Consider the following 11128-nt stretch of genomic DNA (forward strand, 5'->3'; position numbering starts at 1 on the left):
ATTTGACACCAGAAGACTTCAGCGAAGCGAAACTTTTTTATTAAGTTATATCAGAAAATTAGTCTGTTTAGGTAGGGTATAAACAGCAAAAAATTTGAAATTTCTAAAATTTTCAACCCCCACGTTCAAAATAGTAAACGATATTTTTCAGTGCTAAAAGTAAGATTTTCGGTGTGTATGCACGTGTGACGTGTCTCTATATTTTGAAGGGACTAAAAAAACTTTTGGTCTAAGTCCCTCCCCCCCCTTTATTCAAACTTATGGCCTACTAACTTACCATTTGCAAACAAAAAAAATGATATGAAAACTTGTTTGAAACTTAACGAACCAACGACAAGACGCTTCGTTCTGTGTGGGAATTGACATGTGTTGCAAATTGCTATAAATGCTACTTTTTCAGTCGACATCAATAAACAGTAAAAGTATATTTATTTTTACACTGAAAGAGCAGAGAAAGTAAGTCACAAAAACAAAAATATATATTCATTGCTCGTGTCTAAATTCTACTGCAACAAGCGTACGTACTAGGCTACCTCATGGTGAACCTTGCATCAAAACAACTTCAACCGGTATGGGTAGAGGCAAAGCATCTCCTTTCCTCCGATCAGAGCTCAGCTCGTCATTTTGGTAGCAGAGATCACGCAATGTTCTATCTTTTTTAAGTAAAAGCAACAACGTAGGCGTACTAACATACGATGGCCACTTTCGCACTAAAACTTTTCTATGTAAGCTAGTTTGAGCTCATAAAAATTTTTTTAAGACATGCTTGATGGCATAATTCTTTATCTTGCATCACTTTTGAGAGGTGATAATGCCGTGTTCTTAAAATACTACTTTGAGGCGGACACAATAAGGTTAGGGAGCAAGAAAAGAAAATATTACAATGAACTGAATAATTTTCGTGAAAAAGAAAAGTTTAATAACGTTGGTAATAAAACAGTTTGTTCTACCACACCCCATGAATTAGCGCAATATCGCTCCGACGATGAAAGCTACAATGAGGGTAAGTAGGCAGGCGGGAGTGGCAACGCTGCCTCCTTGAGTGGTGGATTCAGTTGCTGCTTCAGTTGCTGTCTCCACGGTTCCAGAGCCATCATCTTGTGCTTCTGCTGAACTAATGACTGCAAATGCAATGCAAAAAACGTGATTAGTTCCGTTGCCAAGATGATCGAAATAAGAGCAATAATGAATCGTCAATTTCAGAATTGATAATTTCAAGTTTCATACGACGTTTTCAAAAATTTCTTCTATTTGATGTTTTGATTAATAGTTCGATTAAAAATCCGACATCTAATCTGGCATCACAAAAAAGTGCTTTTTTATTAATCTAAGTTATCGTATCACCGTTGTATCATTTGTGTCATTCAAAATTTGAATCGGAATGCTTCAACACTTTGTTCTTCAAACATTTATCAAAAAGTAGCATTCTTTCTATAAAACTTTTAAATTAGAGTTTTTCTAAAGATTTTAAGATGCTGATCAAACTCTTCTCAAAATTTGACCAGTAAACCAGGTACAGTAAGCTTCATACAAAGTTGTTGTGATAGAGGCTAGTTACAACGAGTTCAATTCAAAGCGCAATTGAGTAAAATATATGTCACCATCATTAGGTTTCTTCTACTCATCCAGGGTTGGAGGCGAGTCATACACACACAACAACCATAAAGCACAAAGACGACGCTTGAAATTTATTTTCTCTGGCATGCGGTGTAATTGAGCACGGTAAAAGCAACGTTCAACCTACATTTTGTGGTGAGAAAATGGAAAAGAAAACTAACAACGTTTTCATTAAAATATGATGACGTATTGATCAATAACACAGGTTAAATCACGCAAGCGGACAGCAGTATTCTCACTGCAAATTGTTTTGATTTCTTACGATTCTTATTCTACACACCGAAACGGTTCTAGTGATGACGCCGCAGTGAATCAAAGTCGAAAAATTAAGTCGGTAAGTTTACCAAGAATTGGGCGTTATCTGCAGTTTTACTGCTTCCAAAAATACCGCTTCATATGAGCATTTTACCACAATCATGGTTCATTGTGTGTATGAGAACGAACCAAACAATTCCTGTCCCACCCTTGACTCAGTGACGTAACTAGAAAGAACATGTAAGGGAGGCAAACATTTTAATATTTGATATAAGAGTTTGTTTATAATATAGCTACTGAATGCAGCCAAACATTTACGAAACGTCTACATGAAACGTACAATGTCATTAAAGGCATACTAAATAAAATTTTCAAACGGAAATTAAGCATTAAAATGCGTAAACTGAACATTCAAGAATACATTTCAAAAAAATTACAGAAAAAAATTTGTTTTCAATGGCGCTGGCAAGGCCCATAGTCCAATGTTTCATTTATTTTCATTTTTTTCAAAATGACCAAAAAGTGCAAACACAGCTCGAGAATACGTCACAAAAGACAGCAATAACAAAAGCCACGTTACAACATCTGCTGTTTTAACATCAGATCTGAGGTTTTGAGCAAACTGTCTGATGTTTTGATGTTGAAGTCTGATGTTTTGATGTACATTGTACATACATACATAGCCTACACTTAAATCGCTGGCAGTAACAACTGTTGCGTGATCAGCTGATTGCTCGTCTTTTGTTACGTAGACTGTACAGTCGCACGCTTCGCTGCTCAGGCCCATCCTGGTTTTGAAAGCTCTGACAAAAGCACGCGCGCAATGGTGGTCAGACCGCAATGGGGCAAAATTTTATTGAAAATCGTTTTATGGTAGCAAGTTAAACACAAAGAACGTGGAAAATCGCAAAGTCAGGTTTTTCCTTTAGTATCCATTTAAAACCTTGTCATAGCATAAAAATCCATGTTTGGAGGAGGGCTGGAGAAAATTTTCTGGGGGGATTGCTCTCTCAAGCCCTTCTCCGTGGCTACCGGGCTACGTCTCTGTCTTAGTTTTCACACATTTACAAAAACAGTTTGAAAGTTTGAATGAAATTACAAAATTTAAACTTCTTTTTGAGTTTTTAATTGATTTAGTAAAGCTAAAATCGACCTTGTTCCTTTCTGTTGACTCTCGACCATGGACGTAGCCACGAGGACATGGGGGAGCAATCGGCCCCAAATATTTTATCTTTCCTTCGAAAAAAGCAGGTTTTTAATACTATCACAACTTTTAATGGCATTGCACATCGACATTGCATGTCAAATGTTTCATAAACGTTTGGCTGAATTCAGTAATTATATTTTTAAACAAAGTTTGTATTTAAAACATTATAATAGCCTACTTGCTTTCCCAACAGTGGCTTTTGCCCCACTAAAGTTTTCTGTCTAATTACGTCTCTGTTCTTGACCCACCACTCTTTACACCTCCCCAAGCACATTTGTTTCTAAAAGTCGACTTATATATTTAGAATTCCCTTTCATCGTCTATCTGACCACTCCCTTTATTACAGAGAGCTTTGTTGTCAAACTCGTTACGTGATTCACACATGCTTGTTGGATGCTCACCAAATCTTTTCCCTCTGCATATGTGCATTAATATTTTATGTCGTAACACTTTCAAGATTTATTGCTAGGAGAAAGTCATGTGATCAGGGAGTGTCAATAAATTGCCATAGCAACGGTACGGTTGCCCACAGCACTATCGTCAGTTTGGTAGATTTTCGGTCCAATTGCAATAACTTCCTGGCAACGCTTTGCTGTTGGAGGCGAAAATAAAGGTTTAGTTTGCGCATTAGCTTTAAAAAGTGAAGAATGACTTGTATTCGAAGCGAATGTCAACGCTGTTCTTGGTTCTAGGCTGGAGGCTAGAGCACACACCTTCAGTTTAGGGGGAAAGACGTCAGAAGAACCGGTGTTTGTCATACAATCAGAAACAACAAAAGGACTAAAATTTGTACACAACCTTTTCGCAAATTAGATAAATCTTGTCACACCTATTTGGAATGCGAATTGGACTTGCAACTAGAAACAGCTGAGGATTTAATGCTGTATCTTGTTTCTGAAAAGGTGTTTCTGCAACTTGTTTTTCATATTATAAGAACCCCAATCCTTTTTTATGTGCAACACGTCACAACGGCAAGTAGACGACCAGATCAATAAGCGACAGTTCGTATTCCGTCTGGAAAGGTCGTAGTCTTCGGCAGAGGTCCGAATCAATAATGCAACAGCGGAGATATCGCATTAATATTTTAGAGCAAGCCTGTGAGCGAATACAACGCACTGAGCCACGTTTTAAAATTACCAACTAACTTATTTCAAATTCTTAAAACGATATATATACAAATTCTTTCATCGTTGGCCCACAACAAGTTAATTGGTTTCGAAGCTGATTTTTGCCTACAAAGCTGATTAATGTTGCATTGCATGGGGGGCGATTAGAGAACAATAGCGAAGATCATACATTGGGCTAACTTACAACTTTGAATTTTTTTTCTGAGTGTTTACATACATGTGAACGTGTCGATGTGTTACTCCTCTGTGACGATCCGATAACTAAAACGTGAGGTTTGCCTTGAAATCTTTTTCAATGGTTGTCTCGAAAATTGTGGGGCAGTCGAATCAGCTGCTGTTTTCAAACATTTTGGCAACACGTAGCTCGGTGACTGAATAGTCTTAGACTGCTTTTAGATGTCTGATGTGTCTGGGATTTCAATGCACCAAGTGTGATCACAAACGACATAAAATATAATGATAGTTATAGTAATTATTATTAATAATTTAATATTGTTATTGTTTCCCTTGAATGTGACTCGAGCATTTGACCTAGCATTACCCCTAAAGAATGAAAACCAGTGAAGTGTTTTTGACATTCATCCATTGCCTAACAACATATGATTTTCAAATGCTTTTCTCAAATCACCAGAGAAAAAATGAAGTGTTTCTATGTTGATTCATTATCTACAGATCTGAGTTGCAATCCCATTCATTTCACCATACAACAAATCACCTCACTCAGTGCCATTTTTGTAGATTTGATTAAACAGGGACGCTCCCTTAAAATAACTAACGCAATGGCAGTGTATAACTGACATCTTATCAACGTACTATACATGCATACTCATCTTCAAACAAGACGAATATCCGAGCAACGTGATACATTAAAATAGTTTTAACTTTACAAACTGATCGTCGTCATTATGACGTTGCATTGTGTGAAATTTATGCACTTACACCAACATATTATCTTCTTGAGCTACTGTTTATCTGCGCTGAGACCAATGTTGAAAGGCAAAAAGTAAAAATGGTTTGAAAATTTTGCTGACAGATTGATGAACGCCAGAAACTTTTGTCGGTTTGCTGCGTTCAGTGTTCGCTTATCAACAAATAACTTGAACTAACGTCGTTTTGTTGTTATTGTTAACGTGACGTCGATATGCAAGCGAACTAACTTCATGTTAAACAAATACAAGTCTTATTTGTACATTGTATTAATATATCCTGATGTTAATATTTGGTAAGTAGTTCCTTCCCAAATCGCTCTTCACTGTTTAGAAATCACAAGCTACGCTCCTTCCTCAACACAACCCTGTCTTGAACCATGAAGTTCCATATTTTATTGGATTGTTGCTTTTATTTTTGTTCATGTTAAGGCCATTCGAAACAAAAGCATTCCATTTAGTTTCAACCCAAAGTTTACTATGTCTATTTTGTTTCTTAAAAATATTTGTTTTAAAAACACCCTTAGTCTACGTAGCCTAACAATGCTAACATACGTGAGCAAAGCTAGAACTTAGCAGCACTGCAGCAGTTTGGCCACAGTAATGTAACTTGTTTGATTAGATTGTGTACTGTTTTATGAGAGGTACAAGAATAGTAGGCAGTCGTTTTAATGTATTGTCATTGTTTCGTCATAATCGGTATCGATTTATTATTTAGTTTCCTGTATAGACACACAAAAGCCAATCTCTGAAAGCATAAGTTTCATGAATAATAAATTACTTTTCAACTGAAACACGTGACCGAATCCGCCTTTTCGATTGGTCAAGTGTCACATGTAAAACCATCAATTTAAAATAAATCGATTGCTATTTTTCGTCAAATCATTATTTCCTTTTACTAAAAAAACAGAATCAGATCACGCATCGACCAAGCTATGAAGATCGGGGTAACAATTTCTATAAGCCACAACAGAATCTGAAACCCCTCATTGTTTTTGATTGTTAGTTGGCACTTGGTTAGCTTTTTGGTGTGCAACGGATTGTAACGCGTAAAGGCAGAAGCACAATAATTTTAAGCACAAATAAGTATTTACGGAAATGTAATGATAACCTAGCTACCTAGGTTACAGAAAATCGAGGAAAATGTTTCGTTCAAGAAAGTCGATGAGAGATGGAGGATCAAGTCTGAAGAGGTACTGAGTATTGTCTCAGATTTCATAGAATTTAGACATACAAACGCGAAGATAAAGGACGGATTCCTAATGAGGAAACAGTCTTTGATTTCAAGGAAATCATAGGACGACACAACTTCTCTTAATTTTGCCTCACAAAAATTCAACAATTGCCATTCGCACTATTGCCATCCCCTTGCACTCGGTGCTAATGTGAACGCGTCAAGTGTCGCTATGGAAACCTGTTCAGGTACCAATTCATTTTTTCAGCAGGTGACGCAATCGAAGACTGGATACCGTAGTTTCCATACGGAGAAAAAACTTAACTGGACTACGTAGCCTAATGTAACTGCCACAAGTTTTTCACACCAGAGTAACTATTTGGTTGTCTATTGGTCTCTGCTGTAACTATTTGGTCTCTGCTGTACAAAATTTTCAAATTATTTACAGAATTCTCAGCCATCAAAAGTCATTCTTTTTACATCGTTTTTACTTATGACACCGCTGAATCGATGTAAAAAGAACAATTTTTGCTTATGAGAAGAATGAACATCTTTCTGGAATACGATTGTGACATAACAAAAGCATAAAATTTTAAAAACATATTTTTATGACATACCGTACAGATTAAAAAATACATCAAATAGAGTTAGTACTTTTCAAAACCTGTGGTACAGCCTGTTTCATCTTTAAAAATATACGCTTTTTCGTAATTGTTTGTGGCAAATCTTTTTAACAAAAAACATATTCGTAGCCCAGTATTAACACACTGGCGCTTAACGATTGGTGGATTGTCAGTAGGTTTCTTACAAGACAATTCCACTTTTTCAGTGTAGATGTTCTTTTCAAAACTTAACACAAAAAAATCACAAATTAAATGATATTTATCTTACTCTTTCAAAGCCTACGTTTGTTCATCCATCGAAGTTGACACAATGAAAACCATTTCTTTGAATAAAAGCAACTCACCAAGCAGCAAAAAGCCCAAAAGTAGGAAAATCTTCGAGCAAAATCTTTCCATCTTCTTTATAGAACTCAGTTACAATCTTTTGAAAATTTTAAATCTACAAGCTATTCAACTTGGCGAAATCAACTTCCTCTTTTCCTGTGCCTGTCGTCAATAAAATGTGGTCAATAGAGGCTGTATTTGTTGCTTCCACGCCCAAACCAGGTGCCTTTTTCATTTATCAATGACGTCAGCGCAGCACGTGATAAATTTACGTCACAAAAAAGTAATCTAATAGAATGCAATGTTTGCGAAATCAAGTTGATTACTCCCTTCACGTACCAAAATCATCATTGAAACTCTTCAGTGATCAAACTTGAGGTAACATGCACCCTGCACAGCCATCACAATCTTATGGCTAAAATTAAGCACGGTTGTAAACACAAGACCGTTTAAATAGCCTACACTACAGTTTTTATTTTGTTGATGGTCTGTCCATAAAAGATGTTCGCATTCAGGGAGATTTGCAAATTTCAGACTTTTCATTGACCCAGTGCAGACATTTTGCAGGCATGGGAGGAGGGGGGTCATTTTTTTGCAGTTTTATGAAGACGTCTTTTATGGAGGGCCCCTAATGCCAAACTAAAAGCAGATGTATTTGAACATAATTTTAATTCCACCTTTCCTGAAGATAAAAATACATTACGATACAATCGGTTAAATTATTTTTCTGGCAAGCTTTCGAATATGAAAAACGTAAAGGTAGCCTACTGTTATTGTAACGAAATGAATCAAAAAGGAAGTGCGCACGTCTGTAGCTGAACGTGTGTTTCTGCCAACGTCACAGTAAACAGCCAGTTTCAGTTACTCATCACTGTCTAGTTTCCTGTGCGCTGAAATACTTCTAAAGGGATATGAAAATATTGAGTCAAAATTCTTTGTTGAGTGCTATTGTTGTTGGACGAGGTGCTTAATCGCATCGAATTTGCTGGATGTGATGTCCTCACCTGGAAAATGGTGAGACTACTGTACTTGTCGGCAGTGGAACTTTCACGCTTTGAATAAAGCGGTTTCCGTGAAATCTGCTGAAAGTGTCATCGAGGTTCGTTTTTCGACAATTCGTTTACGAGGTTTTGTTTGTTTGTTTATCTTTATCCTGCATTGCGGGAAAGCGGACTTGAGCGCTATGCATCGGTGTACGCCTTCCGACGTACACCTGACCCACGCTGCAGCCGACGACAATGTCTGTTTCCGGTTGTCTACTCTGCTTATGACTTAAATTTGGAACCACCCATTACTCGAAATCAATCACTGGGTAGAGGCAATTATCGTAAAGTTTCTTGCCCAGAGAAACAACAGCAAGTGCGGGTGGCTGGAGTCGAACACGCAGGCTCTCGACTGTGAGCCCAACGCGCTAACCACTCGGCCACTGCTGCCGTACATTTTTCGGTTTCGACATTAGAAACCACGCGAAAACGACTGTCTCTTCTGTTAGTGCGGCTGTCACTAGATCAGGGTAGATCAGGGCTACCCAACTGGCGGACCGTGGTCCGGATCCGGACCTTCTGGGTGTTAATGGTGGACTTTGAACTTTTGGAAGAATAACATTGCACGTTTCAGGGCTTCTTTAAACAGATTTCTACTGGGAGGAAGTAATTTTTACTGCGATTATCCTAGTTGCTGGAAGACTTCGACTCAAAGACTCCCCAACACTTTTTCAGAAATCCAATCGAGTTACATTTTACCTAAAAAAAGTGGTTTGGTACAGATAGTTTAACTTTCGTGGTTGCGTGTGAAATAACTCATTCCCCAGACCGCTAAAAATATTCAACTTGTCAAACTGGACCGTTGTTGAGATTAGTTGAGTAACCCTGCACTAGACCATGCATCCATTTGGTGCCTCAACGGGGCGGGGGCACTCAAGGATAACCCGAGAGCAGTTTGTTCCTTCCAGCCGCGTTCACAGGCTAACGCAAAAGCCAAAACCAAAAAACTATTTGTGCATGCACCAATGGAATTATGACCGGTGATTAATCACTTTGTTTTCCACTCTGCTGCAGTTTCGTGACTGTTGGATAGTTGTGCGTTCAAGCAAAATTGGCGAAAAATACTGCATTGACTGTAGCCACGAGGAAGTTTCCTAAGGTGGCACCCAGATTTTGGCATGAAGCTAATCTTTTGAATCCAATACCATACGAGCCTCCTATAGGCCTAATAGCTTCCCTTTGGTGAAGCTCTCCTGGTTAGATGTCTGCAAAGTTAGTGAGGAGTCCATTGGAGTAGGACACAGGCATCCGCCCACAATATCCAATGCATCATTAAGCGGGGTATTAGTGAGATGTATAATTGGATATGACCATGGATTCATGCAGTGATCACAAATAAAGTGATCCAGGGCAGGATTTCCGTACGTCCACGCCCCAACTATAGTGGCAGCTGGACACCTCAGTAAGACGATTTTTTGTTTCTTTGAAAAAACAAAGCAGCAATGAGTTGTATCTACCGTTCGTCTGGTTCGTACCAGCATCACTCTGATTCGACCGCAAGGTTATCAATATAAAACCCCGCTTTCTAACAAAGATTAAAGTGGATCACAATCAAATAGTCATCAGTTGATTGGTCATGTGTTGTGACAAAAAGGGTCTAATAATTAAAGAAAAAAAACTTCACTTCTACAATATGCAGCAAAATATCAACTTCAACACTCTTACTGTCGTCCATATTAACAGGGAGTTTGAATGAAATTGAAATGGCATGGCGACATAGCCGTAGGAGAATAAAACGTTTTGGGGATGCTATCACAATTTGTCCGAATTTTTTCTTTGCAAAGACTTTTTTAAAAACGCAACAATTCATGATTTGTTACAATTTGCCCAAACAACTGGACGTTTTTGCCTAAATTTGCTATAATTTTTAGTAGCTGGAGAAAGACCGCTCCCTCCCCCATCTCCTATATGGATATGAATGGAGAGCATAGTACAAGCGAGTAGTTCAGCTACAGTCAGAGCTGACCCATCGGTACTTGATCTTGCTATTTCTTCTTTCGTGGAGCCGAGTGTGTAGGCTATCTGTTAGATAGACAGAAAACGACGCGGTACAATTATGCTTCAAAGAGGCCATTTTCAAAAGCAGATAAAATCCAAAAACCAACAACCGTGCCGAAAGGGAAGAACTACGTGACCACCTAATCTATTAATCAACTGATTTAACAAATTTCACAGCATTAACGCCTAACAACACAGAAACTTAACAGCCAGCAGCCTCAAGTCATACAAAAAGCCGCATTAAACAACGACTCACTGACTTGACACCATTCGTCATAGCACATGACTAGGGAACTGTGTTCCGAAAGCTAGTGCATATCGCTATTACCACAGCGAACAGCATCAGGCTAAAATATGTCTATCTACAAATCAGGGGTGACGAACCTTTTTGCGGTCGCGGGCCACTTTGTCAATTACACATGAGTTATCGGGCCACACAACTTTTTAATCGTAACCTACTATGAAATTATGCAATCCTGGTTCGACTCCCGGCTTATGCTGGTAGTTGACAAACACCGCTCACCTCTGGGTGTAATAAATTGGGTGGGCGTAGTTGCTGAAGTAAAGGCGGCCGAGAAAAAGAAACTAGCCACCCTACTCTCGTTAGTGCCGAAGGCTTAGAATAATGAGAACCTTATCTTCTCATCCCCCGATGCTTGAATTCAAGTATGGCACTAACCTTTACCTTTTACCTACTATGAAACCTTTTAGAAGCGACTCAAGATATTATTCATGAAAAGTAACCAACAGCAGATGAAAGTAATAAAATCCACACAGTTGAAATTATCTTACACAGAATCGAAACATACAGCAGTAAAAAATAAAAACAAACCA

General features: G+C 38.2%; 1 long non-coding RNA gene across 1 annotated transcript; it reads right to left on the reverse strand.

The window, feature by feature from the left end:
- Positions 1-412: 412 nt before the first annotated feature.
- Positions 413-7437, reverse strand: LOC145772800 (uncharacterized). The gene is made up of 2 exons (XR_014289327.1): positions 7274-7437; positions 413-1121 (listed from the first exon to the last, which is right to left on the reverse strand). It is a non-coding gene; the product is annotated as an uncharacterized LOC145772800 (long non-coding RNA).
- Between the last annotated feature and the right edge of the window lie 3691 nt (positions 7438-11128).

Source organism: Aplidium turbinatum, chromosome 6 (assembly GCF_918807975.1).
Source record: "Aplidium turbinatum chromosome 6, kaAplTurb1.1, whole genome shotgun sequence".
NCBI classification, from domain to species: domain Eukaryota; kingdom Metazoa; phylum Chordata; class Ascidiacea; order Aplousobranchia; family Polyclinidae; genus Aplidium; species Aplidium turbinatum.